Source organism: Tursiops truncatus, chromosome 4 (genome assembly GCF_011762595.2).
Source record: "Tursiops truncatus isolate mTurTru1 chromosome 4, mTurTru1.mat.Y, whole genome shotgun sequence".
Lineage (NCBI taxonomy): Eukaryota > Metazoa > Chordata > Mammalia > Artiodactyla > Delphinidae > Tursiops > Tursiops truncatus.
Genome location: NC_047037.1, coordinates 43,838,655 through 43,855,699, shown reverse-complemented (window position 1 = coordinate 43,855,699; position 17,045 = coordinate 43,838,655). Strand labels below are relative to the sequence as shown.

At 38.1% G+C, this 17,045-nt stretch overlaps 1 pseudogene; it reads left to right on the top strand.

The window, feature by feature from the left end:
- Positions 1 to 16,331: 16,331 nt before the first annotated feature.
- Positions 16,332 to 16,431, top strand: LOC117312309 (U6 spliceosomal RNA; annotated as a pseudogene).
- Positions 16,432 to 17,045: the final 614 nt, after the last annotated feature.

Here is a 17,045-nt window from a genome sequence, read left to right as displayed (position 1 = left end):
CGTGCAGCAACGAAGACCCAATGCAGCTAAAAATAAATTTTTAAAAAATTATTTTAAAAAAAGAAAAAATAATTAAGATGAAAGGTCTGTGTCTCTGATATCTGGATATTTTATCAGGGAAGAGAAAGCTTTTCCAGAAATTCCTTTGCCAATGTTGGCCAGAACTATTTAACATGCCCACTTCTACCAGTAAAAATATTGGAAGAATGAGGGTTTATGCTTTCCAATTCATATAGTAGGGAAGAAAAAGGAGAAACAAGTTGGAAAATTGTGTTGTGTTAGCCAAATTAGAATGACACTCACGAAAGAGAGACTGCCTCTAGGGTGGCTGACACATTTGGGTTCTGAGTCTGGAAGGCGATTAGCCAGACTCCACCTACGAAAGGTACACCAACATGAAGGAAAGTATCAGTGAGACAAAGCAATGCCAGTTGCTCCTGGTGTGACCTCTACAATGCATTTTCATCCATTCTGAGATTTCTAAAATTACTATTGAAAATTCCAAATAACCAAATATTTCCACCACAGTAGAAATGTTTGTCTTGTAATTAATATAATGTTCTATCAAATTCATTTTTCCATATCCAAGTATCCATGGCCCCATAGTAGATTCCTAAAAATAGAATACACCAAATTCTGGGCAAGTCGAAGACTGGTGGGGCACCATGATCAACCAGAATTTTATTTACATGAACACCCGTGAGTCCCGTGGGAAATGTACTTAGTAGAGTTCTATGATCGTTGAAGCACATGACCAAAAATTCAGAAAAAAACAATGATTGTCATTTACTATGGCATAAAAGGATTGGGAAAGAAACCCGACTTGAGGTAGAGAGTCCAGATCCATGGTTTGAAGTTGCTGGTGGGTGCCAGAGAGAGGGAATGATTTTGAGAGTAGAAATAGGTAAGTATAAAATCTGTGATCTGACTTTTTCTCAGGTTCCTAGAATCAAAGGAACTGTGATTAATTTAAAGAACAAATGAAATTAAAATGCTCTGTGAATCAAAACCATTCTACTATTCCCTTCATTCTATTCACAAACTAGGGTTTTCAAGTTGCTGGCAAATACTTGTTACTTAGTAAATGTTTGATATATAAATATATATATAAAATACATATAATATATAAACATATATATGTACATGTATATAATATATAAAGATATATAGCTATAAGTTCTCTTAAACTGAAAGTATTAGAAGCTCAACAAGGTGATCTCATGAATCTGAGGATGATTATCTTTCTACAGTCCTGAGGCATGCTCAGTGGGCAGTGAAAAATGAGCTATGGTACTGCCAATAGAAACAATAGCTAGATTGAGGGTAAAGGCTTTCAGCTTAGTAGGTGGGTCTCAGGACCTGCAGAGGAGAGGGAGACAAGGGATTTGTAACATAGTGGTAAAGAACACAGTCTTTGGATATAAATATGGTTGGTTTGAAACTAGGTTCTTCCAGAAACTATGTGATTTTTTTTAGCTCCAGAGCTCCTATACGGCCCGCTGAGGCTGTCCAAACTGCATCAAAGCCAGACCTTTCTCTCTGCCTAATCTTGCTTCTTTCTCCTCCCTTTCACAGATACCAATTTCAAGGGCCATTCCTAATAAATATCTTGTACCCTAAACTTCATCTCAAGTCAGCTTCCTGGAGAACTCAACCTGTGATATACCTCACCAAGGGTAACCTTAGTTTTTCTCATTTGAAAAATGAATATTGGTAACAATACCAATCTCATATTTTGGAGTTTTATATTTTGTTAAGAACTTTAAGCAAGAGACATTATTCTGATATTATTTTACTCATGTTTTGCTACTGCATCCCCAGGCTAGTTAGGTCTGAGAACATGACATAAATAAAAAATCAGTCTAGTATCACATGAGTAAGTTGTTCAAGGTTTAACTTGGCATAGATGGCATTGTGATACAATATCAAATGTTTGTGTTTGTTTTGCTTTAATAATCTCAAACAAATATTAAGACCTCTTTTTATTTATCTTGGCATTTATAACCAGAAATTTTGTCGGGGTTATACTATAATGATGTAAATTATTACTAAATTTTTCTTCCAGAAAGATTTTTTTAAATGAAAAAAGTTTCTTTGTTGCAGTATTTTCTAGTAACTATCACAGGACCACTATTTACCTTCAACTGTAATTGATACTTTAGATGTTTTAAAAGTTTCATTACATAATTAGATTATAATTATTTATGATATTCTCTAATAAGGACACATTCTCCTTTTTGAAACACTCTTTGAACTAATTTGATCTTTTCATGGCTTTTAAAATATTTCTATTTGTTGGAGAAGACATACAGGTCTTTGAAATCATTTAAAAGAGTGGTAGTCCAGATTATGTGAGGCAAACTACAATTACCACTATTGTTACTGTAATTCTTTTTATCAAATATCACCACAGGCAGAAGAAACATTTAAAGGTAAATTCACCAGTGAGTTAATATAACTATTATCAAGAACAAAGGTATTGAGAATATAAAGAAAATGAATGACACTATGTTAATATGTTCAGAATATATGGTATAATCTGAAAGATGATATAGTTGAATAAATTAAAAGGAGACACAGGATCAAATTAAAAACTATAGTCACAATTACAGCAAATCTTCAAACAAATATGGAAGCTTATTATCCATAAAGCTTCATGCTAAGCATTTCAGGGAATACAAAGATGAATAAGTTTACAATTTCATATGCAAGGGAGAAAAGTGTACAAAAATCAGGATATAGTAAGTATAAGAAAGAGAGGATATTTTAAGTATAAAAAATATTGACAAATACTAGCAGGTGTGAGTGAAAAATATTGCCTGCCATATCAGTAAACAAAAGATGTTGCAGTCATCAAGCCATCACATTATAGCCACCCTGATGGTGAGTCCAGAGGGAACTCAGGATGGAGGCAGGATGCCCCCACATCTAGCAGTCAGATGCTGTAGCCACGTTAACAGTGCACCCTGAGGAAAATCAGGATGAGAAAACACAGTATACTGGCCCCATGTAGCCAAGGTGCATATGAAAGGAATGATTTCAGTGAGCCCAGACTCTTGCATCTTCTCATACATAGAAGAGCGCTAAATCCCTTAACTTGAGATATCTGGTTTTCTTTAATTAACAGTAATCTTTTGATGTTCTGATTACCTGGTCTCTGTTGCGAAAACTCCTACATATCCTGGCTCCCCCTTGTCTCTTTGGAGTAGTCTCTCAGAGCGATGAGAGTCCTATCTCAAGGGTTTGACGTTCTCAGAACGTCCACCAAATAAAACATAACTCTCAACTTTTAGGCTGTGCTTTCCTTTTTTTATTTTCAGTAGACACAGTAATCAAGATAGGAAGAAATCACATGTGTTTGATTAAAGAATTTAGGAAAAAATGGTGAAAATAGCTTTCATAAATGGCATCTATAATTTCAACATTTAGGATGGGAAAGAGGCAAGGTGGGGAAAGCCTATTCAGTAGAGAAGCATGAACAGGTATTTCACGCCTAGGGTTACACAAGGGAAAATGGGGAACAGAAGTAGAGTTGAAAATTCAGGGTATGTTTAAAGAAGTAGGTGGAGAGGTATGTACAAGAGATAATTAGGTGAAAATTATTATTGAATAAAGATATACATTCATATAAACATATTCCAAATTTAAGAATATATCCTTAATATAGCTTCAAGATGGCGGAAGAGTAAGACGCGGAGATCACCTTCCTCCCCACAAATACGTCAGAAATACATCTACATGAGGAACAACTCCTACAGAACACCTACTGAATGCTGACAGAAAACCTCAGACCTCCCAAAAGGCAAGAAACTCCCCACATACCTGGGTAGGGCAAAAGAAAAAAGAATAAATAGAGACAAAAGGATAGGGACGGGACCTGCACCAGTGGGAGAGAGCTGTGAAGGAGGAAAAGTTTCCACACACTAGGAAGCCCCTTCGCAGGCGGAGACTGCGGGTGGCGGAGGGGGGAAGCTTCGGAGCTGCGGAAGAGAGCCCGGCCACAGGGGTGCGGAGGGCAAAGCGGCGAGATTCCCGCACAGAGGATCGGTGCCGACCAGCACTCACCAGCCCGAGAGGCTTGTCTGCTCACCCACAGGGGCGGGCGGGGCTGGGAGCTGAGGCTCGGGCTTCGGTCTGAGCGCTGGCAGCGTGAACACAGCCTGAAGGGGTTAGTGCACCACAGCTAGCCGGGAGGGAGTCCGGGAAAAAGTCTGGAGCTGCCAAAGAGGCAAGAGACTTTTTCTTGCCTCTTTGTTTCCTGGTGCGCGAGGAGAGGGGATTAAGAGCGCCGCTTAAAGGAGCTCCAGAGACAGGCGCGAGCCGCCGCTAACAGCGCGGACCCCAGAGACGGGCATGAGACGCTAAGGCTGCTGCTGCCGCCACCAAGAAGCCTGTGTGCGAGCACAGGTCACTATCCACAACCCCCCTCCCGGCAGCCTGTGCAGCCCGCCACTGCCAGGGTCCCGGCATCCAGGGACAACTTACCCGGGAGAACGCACAGTGTGCCTCAGGCTGGTGCAACGTCATGCCGGCCTCTGCAACCGCAGGCCCGCCCAGCACTCCGTGCCCCTCCCCCCCCCACCCCCCACCCCGGCCTGAGTGAGCCAGACCCCGCGAATCAGCGCCTCCTTTAACCCTGTCTTGTCTGAGCGAAGAACAGACGCCTTCCGGCAACCTACACACAGAGGTGGGGCCAAATCCAAAACTGAGCCCAGGAGCTGTGCGAACAAAGAAGAGAAAGGGAAATCTCTCCCAGCAGCCTCAGGAGCAGCAGATTAAACCTCCACAATCAACTTCATGTACCCTGCATCCGTGGAATACCTGAAGAGACAACGAATCATCCCTAACTGAGGAGGTGGATTTTGGGAGCAAGGATATATATATATATATATTTTTTTCCCTTTTGCTCTTTTTGTGAGGGTGTGTGTGTATCCTTCTGTGTGTGATTTTGCCTGTATAGCTTTGCTTTTACCATTTGCCCTAGGGTTCTGTCTGTCCATTTTTTGTTTGTTTGTTTTTTTATTACTTAAAACATTTTTTTCTTAATAATTATTTTTTATTTAAATAACGTTAGTTTACTTTATTTTATTTTTTTCTTTCTTTTTTTCCTCCCTTTTATTCTGGGCTGTGTGGAAGACAGGCTTTTGGTGCTCCAGCCAGGCGTCAGGACTGTGCCTCTGAGGTGGGAGAGCCAAGTTCAGGACACTGGTCCACAAGAGACTTCCTAGCTCCATGTAATATCAAATGGCGAAAATCTCCCAGAGATCTCCATCTCAATGCAAAGACCCAGCTTCACTCAACGACCAGCAAGATACAGTGCTGGACACCCCATGCCAAGCAACTAGCAAGACAGGAACACAACCCCACCCATTAGCACAGAGGCTGCCTAAAATCATAATAAGTTCACAGAAACCCCAAAACACACCACCAGACATGGACCTGCCCACCAGAAAGACAAGATCCAGCCTCATCCACCAGAACACAGGCACTAGTCCCCTCCACCAGGAAGCCTACACAACCCACTGAACCAACCTTATCCACTGGGGACAGACACCAAAACCAATGTGAACTACGAACCAGCAGCCTGCGAAAAGGAGACCCTAAACACAGTAAGTTAAGCAAAATGAGAAGACAGAGAAACACCCAGCAGATAAAGGAGCAAGGCAAAAACCCACCAGACCTAACAAATGAAGAGGAAATAGGCAATATACCTGAAAAAGAATTCAGAATAATGATAGTAAAGATGATCCAAAATCTTGGAAACAGAATGGAGAATATACAAGAAATGTTTAATAAGGATTTAGAAGAACTAAAGAGCAAACACACAGTGATGAACAACACAATAAATGAAATTAAAAATACTCTAGAAGGGATCAATAGCAGAATAACTGAGGCAGAAGAACGGATAAATGACCTGGAAGATAAAATTGTGGAAATAACTACTGCACAGCAGAATAAAGAAAAGAGAATGAAAATAATTGAGGAGAGTCTCAAAGACCTCTGGGACAACATTAAATGCACCAACATTCGAATTATAGTGTTCCCAGAAGAAGAAGAGAAAAAGAAAGGGACTGAGAAAATATTTGAAGAGATTACAGTTGAAAACTTCCCTAATAGGGGGAAGGAAATAGTTAATCAAGTCCAGGAAGCACAGAGAGTCCCATACAGGTTAAATACAAGGAGAAATTCACCAAGACACATATTAAACATTCAAAAATTAAATACAAATAAAAAATATTAAAAGCAGCAAGGGAAAAACAACAAATAACACACAAGGGAATCCCCATAAGCCTAACAGCTGATCTTTCAGCAGAAACTTTGCAAGCCAGAAGGGAGTGGCAGGACATACTTAAAGTGATGAAGGAGAAAAACCTACAACAAAGATTACTCTACTCAGCAAGGATCTCATTCAGATTTGATGAAGAAATTAAAACCTTTACAGACAAGCAAAAGCTAAGAGAACAAAAAAAACCCAAAGTTAGCAGATGGAAAAAATCATAAAGATCAGATCAAAAATAAATGAAAAAGAAATGAAGAAAATGAGAGCAACGATCAATAAAACTAAAAGCTGGTTCTTTGAGAAGATAAACAAAGTTGATAAACCATTAGCCAGACTTATCAAGAAAAAAAGGGAGAAGACTCAAATTAATAGAATTAGAAATGAAAAAGGAGAAGTAACAACTGACACTGCAAAAATACAAAAGGTCATGAGAGATTACTACAAGCAACTATATGCCAATAAAATGGACAACTGGAAGAAATGGACAAATTCTTAGAAATGCACAACCTTCTGAGACTCAACCGGGAAGAATTAGAAAATATGAGACCAATCAGGAGCACTGAAATTGAAACTGTGATTAAAATTCTTCAACAAACAAAAGCCCAGGACCAGATGGCTTCACAGGAGAATTCTATCAAACATTTAGGGAAGAGTTAACACCTATTCTTCTCAAACTCTTCTAAAATATAGCAGAGGGAGGAACACTCCCTAACTCATTCTACAAGGCCACCATCACTCTGATACCAAAACCAGACAAGGATGTCACAATGAAAGAAAACTACAGGCCAAAATCACTGATGAACATAGATGCAAAAATCCTCAACAAAATACTAGCAAACAGAACCCAACAGCACATTAAAAGGATCATACACTATGATCAAGTGGGGTTTACCCCAGGAATGCAAGCCTTCTTCAATATACGCAAATCAATCAATGTGATACACCATATTAACAAATTGAAGGAGAAAAACCATATGATCATCTCAATAGATGCAGAGAAAGCTTTCAACAAAATTCAACACCCATTTATGATAAAAACCCTCCACAAAGTAGGCATAGAGGGAACTTTCCTCAACATAATAAAGGCCACATATGACAAATCCACAGCAACATCCTCCTCAATGGTGAAAAATTGAAACCATTTCCTCTAAGATCAGGAACTGGACAAGGTTGCCCACTCTCACCACTATTATTCAACATTATTTTGGAAGTTTTAGCCACAGCAATCAGAGAAGAAAGGAAGTAAAAGGAATCCAAGTTGGAAATGGAGAAGTGAAGCTGTCACTGTTTGCAGATGACATGATACTATACATAGAGAATTCTAAAGATGCTACCAGAACACTACTAGAGCTAATCAATGAATTTGGTAAAGTAGCAGGATACAAAATTAATGAACAGAAATCTCTTACATTCCTATAAACTAATAATGAAAAATCTGAAGTGAAATTAAGAAAATACTCCCATTTACCATTGCAAAAAAGAATAAAATAGCTAGGAATAAACCTACCTAAGGAGACAAAAGACCTGTATGCAGAAAATTATAAGACACTGATGAAAGAAATTAAAGATGATACAAATAGATGGAGAGATATACCATGTTCTTGGATTGGAAGAATCAACATTGTGAAAATGACTCTACTACCCAAAGCAATCTACAGATTCAGTGCAATCCCTATCAAAATACCACTGGCATTTTTCACAGAACTAGAACAAAAATTTCACAATTTGTATGGAAACACAAAAGAACCCGAATAGCCAAAGCAATCTTGATGAAGAAAAATGGAGCTGGAAGAATCAGGCTCCCTGACTTCAGACTATACTACAAAGCTACAGTAATCAAGACAGTATGGTACTGGCACAGAAACAGAAATATAGATCAATGGAACAGGATAGAAAGCCCAGAGATACACCCACACACATATGGTCACCTTATCTTTGATAAAGGAGGCAAGAATATACAGTGGTGAAAAGATAACCTCTTCAATAAGTTGTGCTTGGAAAACTGGACAGCTACATGTAAAAGAATGAAATTAGAACACTCCCTAACACCATACATAAAAATAAACTCAAAATGGATTAAAGACCTAAATTTAAGGCCTGACACCATCAAACTCTTAGAGGAAAACATAGGCAGAACACTCTATGACATAAATCACAGCAAGACCCTTTTTGACCCACCTCCTAGGGAAATGCAAATAAAGACAAAAATAAACAAATGGGATCTAATGAAACTTAAAACCTTTTGCACAGCAAAGGAAACCATAAACAAGATGAAAAGACAACCCTGAGAATGGGAGAAAATATTTGCAAATGAAGCAACTGACAAAGGATTAATCTCCAAAATTTGCAAGCAGCTCATGCAGCTCAATATTAAAAAACAAACAACCCAATCCATAAATGGGCAGAAGACCTAAATAGACATTTCTCCAAAGAAGATATACAGATTGCCAACAGACACATGAAAGAATGCTCAACATCATTAATCATTAGAGAAATGAAAATCAAAACTACAAGGAGATATCATCTCACACCAGTCAGAATGGCCATCGTCAAAAAATCTATCAAAAATAAATTCTGGAGAGGGTGTGGAGAAAAGGGAACCTTCTTGCACAGTCAGTTGGAATGTAAATTGATACAGCCACTATGGAGAACAGTATGGATGTTCCTTAAAAAACTAAAAATACAACTACCATACGACCCAGCAATCCCACTATTGGGCATATACCCTGAGAAAACCATAATTCAAAAAGAGTTATGTACCAAAATGTTCATTGCAGCTCTATTTACAATAGCCAGGACATGGAAGCAACCGAAGTGTCTATCAACAGATGAATGGATAAAGAAGATGTGGCACATATATACAATGGAATATTACTCAGCCATGAAAAGGAACGAAACTGAGTTATTTGTAGTGAGGTGGATGGACCTAGAGACTGTCATACAGAGTAAAGTCAGAAAGAGGAAAACAAATACTGTATGCTAACACATATATTGGAATCTAAAAAAAAAAAAATGGTCATGAAGAACCTAGGGGCAAGACAGGAATAAAGATACATACCTACTAAAGAATGGACTTGAGGATACAGGAGGGGGAAGGGTAAGCTGGGACAAAGTGAGAGAGTGGCATGGACGTATATACACTACCAAATGTAAAATAGATAGCTAGTGGGAAGCAGCCACATGGCACAGGGAGATCAGCTCGGGACTTTGTGACCACCTAGAAGGGTGGGATAGGGAGGGTGGGAGGGAGGGAGATGCAAGAGGGAAGAGATATGGGGACATATGTATATGTATAACTGATTCACTTTGTTATAAAGCAGAAGCTAACACACCATTGTAAGGCAATTATACTCCAATAAAGATGTTTAAAAAAATAAAAATTAAAAATAAACTAAAATAAAAAGAATATATCTTTAATAACTATGTGCATCTTGGACTGATTTTATACATAGATATTCTTAGAACAAGAGAACATGAAATGTAAAATGATTAAAAAACAAACAAACTCATCTTTCCATTGGCTTCCAATATCATTTAGGAGACATATTGCTAAAGGGGATGGGGATAGAAAAGGTGGATTCCCAAGCTATAAAATAATAACTTCTTCATATTCATGCTGCCAGTTTCATCCTATTTAAACCTCTTTTACTTGTAAATGTGTTCACTTTCAACTTTGAAAGCTCAGCCTTTTCCTGATGCTTCAAATTCAAGTCAGGCTGTTTATGATCCTTTTAGAAGTTTTGTAACTTTCCCATCTACTAAACACATGGAATCCCTTAGAAATGTGACTTCTTCAGCTAAAACAAAATGAACACCTGGATTATTTTTCTTCTTTTTCCATGTTCCTCTTCATACTTTCAATCCCATATCCTCTGTTGCCAATCCATCGTCTACCTAGTAACTTCTTTCCTTAAAATCTGTTATGTTTTTCAAGCCCCACATCATATTCTCATCAGCATGGACATCACACAGAACTTCTCCACCTTCAAGATCTTAAATTAGATGCTTTCTCTCTATCATAAACCCTTTATCTTTTCTTTCTTTCAGGTTCAATAAATCTGCTTTTTATATTTTCAGTATAAACTCCTATCGCTCAATCGTGCTAATTTACTCAGTTCTTTAATCTCTAGTTATAGACTGCAGAACACATCACGACCTTTATTTCCATCACTGCACCCACCCTAAGCTCAGATTTTCCCAGAGTTTATTGTCCTTTCTCTACTTCCAGGCCATAAATTATTGTTGGTTAAAGATTTAAATACATGGAGCCAAATTCCCCTTTAAAAAAACGAAACAAAACGTGGCCTTCATCTTTTAGTAGGACTCATTATTACAAAACAATATTTAGTTCATACGTTTTTTTCTCATTCCCTAGCATACTTCCAAGAAAGCAATACCAAAATTTACACATTGCCATATCTCTTTAAATCCCCAATTCACACACACTTTAATAAGAACTCCCAGTGTGAACTTCCTCAGGTAATATCCTCCCAAACTCAGCAAATTACTTTTACCATATTTATCTCTTATTCTATCATTTGGTCTCAGAGAAAGAGGTATCTCTCCTTCCAACATTTATATTTTAAAATGCTTGCTTTACCATACACTTAGCCCCTTCCTCGTTAATGTCTATCCCCCAAAACTGAATGTCCACCTGAGTGTTCTACTACAAACCCTTATTAAGACAAAAATCTAATCCATCACCTTGCTCTACTCTCTTACCGTATACTTATCATAGAACCAGCCTCCACTTTTAGATCATTTTTTTCACTTACCTTCACATCACTGTCAAGTTCTTTAAAATCAACTTGCACAGTACATATATATATATATATATATATATATATATATCATTGTACTGTCCTCCACCTCTTTTCATTTATGCTGCCACCAGGACTGAAAAGGCAGGACTCATGAGATATCTTAATTTCATTGTTGCAAACACCTCTTAACTACTTTGATTCTGCTCTTATTTCTCTTCCATATATTATTGCCAAATTAATCTTCTAAAAACAATGCACTATTATATCGTTTCCTTCCCTGACAGTACCTCATTTGCCAAATCGTCTCAGTTCATTAGTCTGATGCTTAAGACTCTCCTGAATTTGAATTTGTCAGCTCTATTTTTAGAATTTTATATTATTCTGAAAAATGAGTTTTATACTCCAGCCAGACAGGAATGATCACGCAGTACACAGTGTCAACATGCTTTTTCAGCTGTCCAGCACCTTTTGAGCACACTTCGTATGTTGGAAGGAATTTCCTTCTCTATGATTTCAAGTCACCACTGCTGCCAAGAAACAGGCATGATTCCTTAATCAGATATACTGGCTTGAAGTAAAAGAAGAGAAAGATAAGAAAAGAAAGGTACTGTGTGGAGCAAATTTACTTGAGGGAGCTGATGAAGTACTCAGCAATCAAAGGCAAAAATAGAAACTTTTCTCCATAAAATTCTCAATTTAGTGTTCTGTGCTGTTTTAATTTTATTATAACCTCTTCCTCTTCTTAATCTCCTCAATTTGGTTTATCCAATGTACTGCTACCAGTGTTGCAGGTATGCTAACGGTACTGCTACCAATGTTACCAGTTGTAGCAGCGAAACTCAAAGGATGTGGCATAGAATACATTGTGGAATATAATGAAGATATTTTCCTTAGAAGAGAGGTGAGAGCTAGGACCCAAAATCATAAAGAGGGGGCTTCCCTGGTGGCGCAGAGGTTGGGTATCCGCCTGCCAATGCGGGGAACATGGGTTCGAGCCCTGGTCCAGTAGGGTCCCGCATGCCACGGAGAGGCTAGGCCCGTGTGCCACAACTACTGAGCCTGCATGCCACAACTACTGGAGCCCATCCGCCTAGAGCCCATGCTCTGCAACAGGAGAGGCCACCACAATGAGAGGCCCACACACCACAGCGAAGAGTGGCCCCCACTCGCTGCAGCTGGAGAGAGCCCGTGCACAGGGACAAAGACCCAATGCAGCCAAAGATAAATAAATAAATAAATAAATATTTTTAAAAAATATATCATAAAGAGAAGTATAACTTACATTCAGAATCACCTATTTACTAAGGAAGGGTAGAGGGTTATATATTACAAAAAGATGTCTGTCGAAACAATCAGCACAAATATTGTGGCATATGAGTTACATTTCTGATTCCAATAATATAAATTCTAGTTATTCCAAATATCTAAGGATGTATTGCAATATGCATATAATATTGGCAATATGAAATTTTTCTCTCCCATAACCCAGACCAGGGGTCCCCAATCACCAAGCCGCGGACCGCAGCCTGTTAGAAACTGGGCCGCACAGCAGGAGGTGAGTGGCGGCGAGTGAGCAAAGCTTCATCTGCCCTCCCCATCGCTCTCCATCGCTCACATTAACTCCTGAACCACCCCACCCCCACCCCCATGGAAAAATTGTCTTCCATGAAACCGGTCCCTGGTGCCAAAAATGTTGGAGATGGCTGACCTAGACCATTTAGGGTAGCAAAAGCAGAACAAAATAGAACAAACTACAAATAATAAATTATAAATACTACCTTATATTTTCTTGTAATCTGATTAGGTAAAGATCCATTCAACAGCAAAAGCATACAAAATTTTCTTATCAGGTTAAATGGTGACATGCGACTGGCCATTCCTCTTTTCTTGGAAGTGGGTCAGGGCATAGTCTCAAGGATGTTGAGATCAATCACAAGTTTTAATGTTGGAAATAGATAACAAAAAATTTAAAAACTTTAAAAATGATAATTATGTTATAATAATTAACAATTCAAATTTCAGTACTATTTATGCTAAAACTTTGTTTCCTTTATGGCAGACATCTATGTAAAATGTTATATATATTTATAACATATATATGTGTGTATATATAAATGAAATAAGCAGTTTTAGTAGTGACAACATAGTTCAATTTTTAATTGAAAATAAATACTGTAAAGTTTATTTAAATTAACTAAACCAACATTTTCATTTCTACCCTGCCACATCTTTTCTCCTGTAAGCTGTATGATTGACACCCAGCTTCTGCCTAGCCACAGTGAGTTTACAGCCTTAGGTCCTTTTAGTAAGCTGCCTTATCTCTTACTTAATATTGTGTATCCTTTGGTGTTTCTGAGGTTGTATTTCAAGTTCAGAGTTTTCCTCTAAAAGACACATGGCAAAGTGCCAGAGAAGTAACAGTACTGGCTTTTGGGTAGCTGGACAAATCTTTAGTGTTCTAAAGTTTCCAAATTCTCTATTATTGGCCTATATGATTTTTATAATTAAAAAAATTTTGCTAAAATATGCCAGTCTTCTTTAAAATCAACAGGTTCCGTTATTCAGTAAGCCAATCAAGGAATGAGTCCTGATCTTATTTCATGAATTAGTACAAAATATATCAGAGAAATAAATTAACATACTCACCCATAATGGTATTTAAAGATGAATCTTTACTCACTAGTTTAAGTGCAAAAAAACACATAGCGTTTCATAGATTAACTTCCAAAATGAAGTAATGGGAATAAAGACAAAATGGTCATCATAAGATTGCTTGGGATCCTCAGTGACCAAGATTCATATTCTCTCTCTCTGTCTCTTTCTCACTTAAAGGGCACCCAGGAATAATTTTGCTATATTTCACAGCAAAACTTCACTCCAAGATTTCAGGAGAATCCTATACTTGTACACTATGAAAGACATCAGCTGTGTAAATTCTTTTAACTGGAATGCTGTTAGCTAAGAAAACATGTTGACATCATAGTTCAGAATCATGGAGTACCTTCTCTAAAATCTACTAGCTGATTGGAGTCTTAATGTGAATATAGAAGCAATCTATCAGGCCTTGTCTCCTTTCCCCATAGCTCTGGAATCATGAGAATCCTGGTTACTTGCGTAGCCTGACTCTGCCACCAAGACCATTTCTGACCTTAACCACGAAGAATTTAAGATGTTTAGTTCAACTGAATGAAAATCAGTACGAAATCATCGTTGCTGCTAGTCATTCATTCTTTTATTAAACAACAATTTATACAGGAATGACTGCATGCGCAAGACTGCTAGGTGCTGGCAATACAGACATTACTGACACACACAGAAGTACAGCATGCACTGACAGCATAGAGCAAGGGCTCTGACCCAGGCTGAGAGGTCCAGGGAGAATCATCACTACAAAAGTGGTTTATGAGATGAAGATGCAAAAGATGAAAAAGAATTAACCAGACATAGGGCAGGAAGAAGACTGTAAGTAGGGGTAAGGGAGGGGAGAAGGGAGAGAGAAGTGCTAGGTGCAATAGCCCTAAGGCAGGAAGGAAAAGGACTTATTCTAGAAACCTGAGTCAGGTGAGTGTGGCTGAGTCACAAGGGAAAGTGGTTTGAAACGAGCAGCTAGAAGAGTGGCAAGGAATGGAAAACAAAAAGACACATCAGCCCCCAGATTTCATTTTAACAGAAACTGGGAACCACTGAAGGAATATAAACATTGTAGAGACATATTTATGGCCGTGATTTTTAAAAAGACAATTCTGGCTAAAATATGAAGATTTCATTAGGAAGACAAAAGAAGGAAGAGGAAACCAACTATGAGGCCATTGCAGTATTCCAGGTGAGACTGGTGCCACAGGAGATAAACATAAAGAAGAGCATATGAGAAGGTTTCCCAGACAGGATCACCTAGATTTGATAACTTAAAAATAGGGTTAAGGGTGAGAGAATCATCAAGAATGACTTTTGGGTTTCTCAACTAGACTTTCCTTAGTGTATGTACTAGCTCTTAAACCTGGGTGCTTTACCCATAAGTGCTTGTCTTGGTAATTTGCCCCATACTACATTCTTTCAGGAGTCAGCTGAAACGTGCTAACTTAGACATTCAGTTATTGCGTTGTCCCTGGATTCCCCACCACCTGCCTATAGAAGCATCCTATTTCCAATTTTTTGACATTGAGCAACCGTTTTGACTACTATATTTTTTCTCTTACCCTTGGTATTTTATTTATTTTACACTGCTTTATTAAAAAATAAAGGCTGCCTTTAAAATACCTACAGTTAAATTGCTGAGCATTACGGCTAAGGGAAAATGCAGTGAAAACTGGGTGAAAACTAGACCAGGTTTGTGCAGGTCATTACATTTATAAAAACTTTTAAAAAAAGAGTTGCAACTTTTAAATATCATATTATGGTAGTCAAAGCAAAAAATGGAACATGATCTGCCTCTCAGTTTACAACGTCTACAAAATATGAACATATCAATTGTTTGAGGAAAGCAATAGATTTGTTGGCACTTAGGAACATCTCTCTTTAGGAGATGCTAAGTGATGTGATGCATCCCAACAACCTCCTTGTAATAAATGTAATACTGAGTTTCAGGATATAGATTTGCATTGGAATAGAGAAAGAAGAATAAAAGAGAGGAATGCTTCACCTGGGAAGAACCTGATGGGGGAGATCAATTTTTAACTATACCATTTTTCACCCCTGAGACTAAAATGCTCACTAAGAGAGTATTTTCTCTGGTATGCACAATCCAATCCAAGTAGTATGTACTCCAGTTATGTTAGAGGAAAGAAAAAAAGGGTGAGAACACTGGCATCGAGATATGGGAAGAGGCCACATCTCTTAAGCACCACCTCCCTTCCTGCCACACATATATAAACACACATACAAACTCACAATCTCAGCTGGATTTTGATAAAATTTGGGTGGCACACAGTTCAGTATCAGTTATGTGAAGTAGAATTAGTGATGTGATTAAGAGCACAGACCTTGTACAGAGTCTGTCTAGCTTTGATCTTGGGCAAGTTAGTAAATCTTTCTATCATAAAATAGGAATAAAATTGGTACCTACCTAATACAATTTTGAGGAAGATTAAATAAATTAATTTTCATAAAATTCTTAGAAAACTGCCAGCATATAATATGCACTCTTCTTTGTTTATTTAAAAAATACAAGAAACCTTCTATAAAGATTTGGAGGATCAAAATCCTATACTGTTCAATCATTTGTTATTCAGCAAATATTCATTGCATATCTATTGTGTCAAGGCCTGTACTTAAAATACGTCATGGCATGCTTGCTTCCGCAGCCCATGTACTAAAATTGGAACGATACAGAGATTAGCATAGTCCCTGCGCAAAGATGACACGCAAATTCGTGAAGCATTCCATATTTTTAAAAGGGAACCCTCTTGCACTGTTGGTGGGAATGTAAACTGATACAGCCACTATGGAGAAGAGTATGGAGGTTCCTTAAAAAACTAAAAATAGAACTATCATATGACCCAGCAATCCCACTACTGGGCATATACCCTGAGGAAACCATAATTCAAAAAGAGTCATGTACCACAATGTTCATTGCAGCACTATTTACAATAGCCAGGACATGGAAGCAACCGAAGTGTCCATCGACAGATGAATGGATAAAGAAGATGTGGCACATATATACAATGGAATATTACTCAGCCTTAAAAAGAAATGAAATTGAGTTATTGGTAGATGGACCTAGAGACTGTCATACAGAGTGAAATAAGTCAGAAAGAGAAAATCAAATACCGTATGCTAACACATATATATGGAATCTAAAATAAAAGAAAAAAAAGGTTCTGCAGAACCTACGGGCAGGACAGGAATAAAGACGCAGATGTAGAGAATGGACTTGAGGACACTGGGAGGGGGAAGGGTAAGCTGGGATGCAGTGAGAGAATAGCATTGACATATATACACTACTAAATGTAAAATAGATAGCTAGTGGGATGCAGCATAGAGAGCATAGCATAGAGAGCAACTCG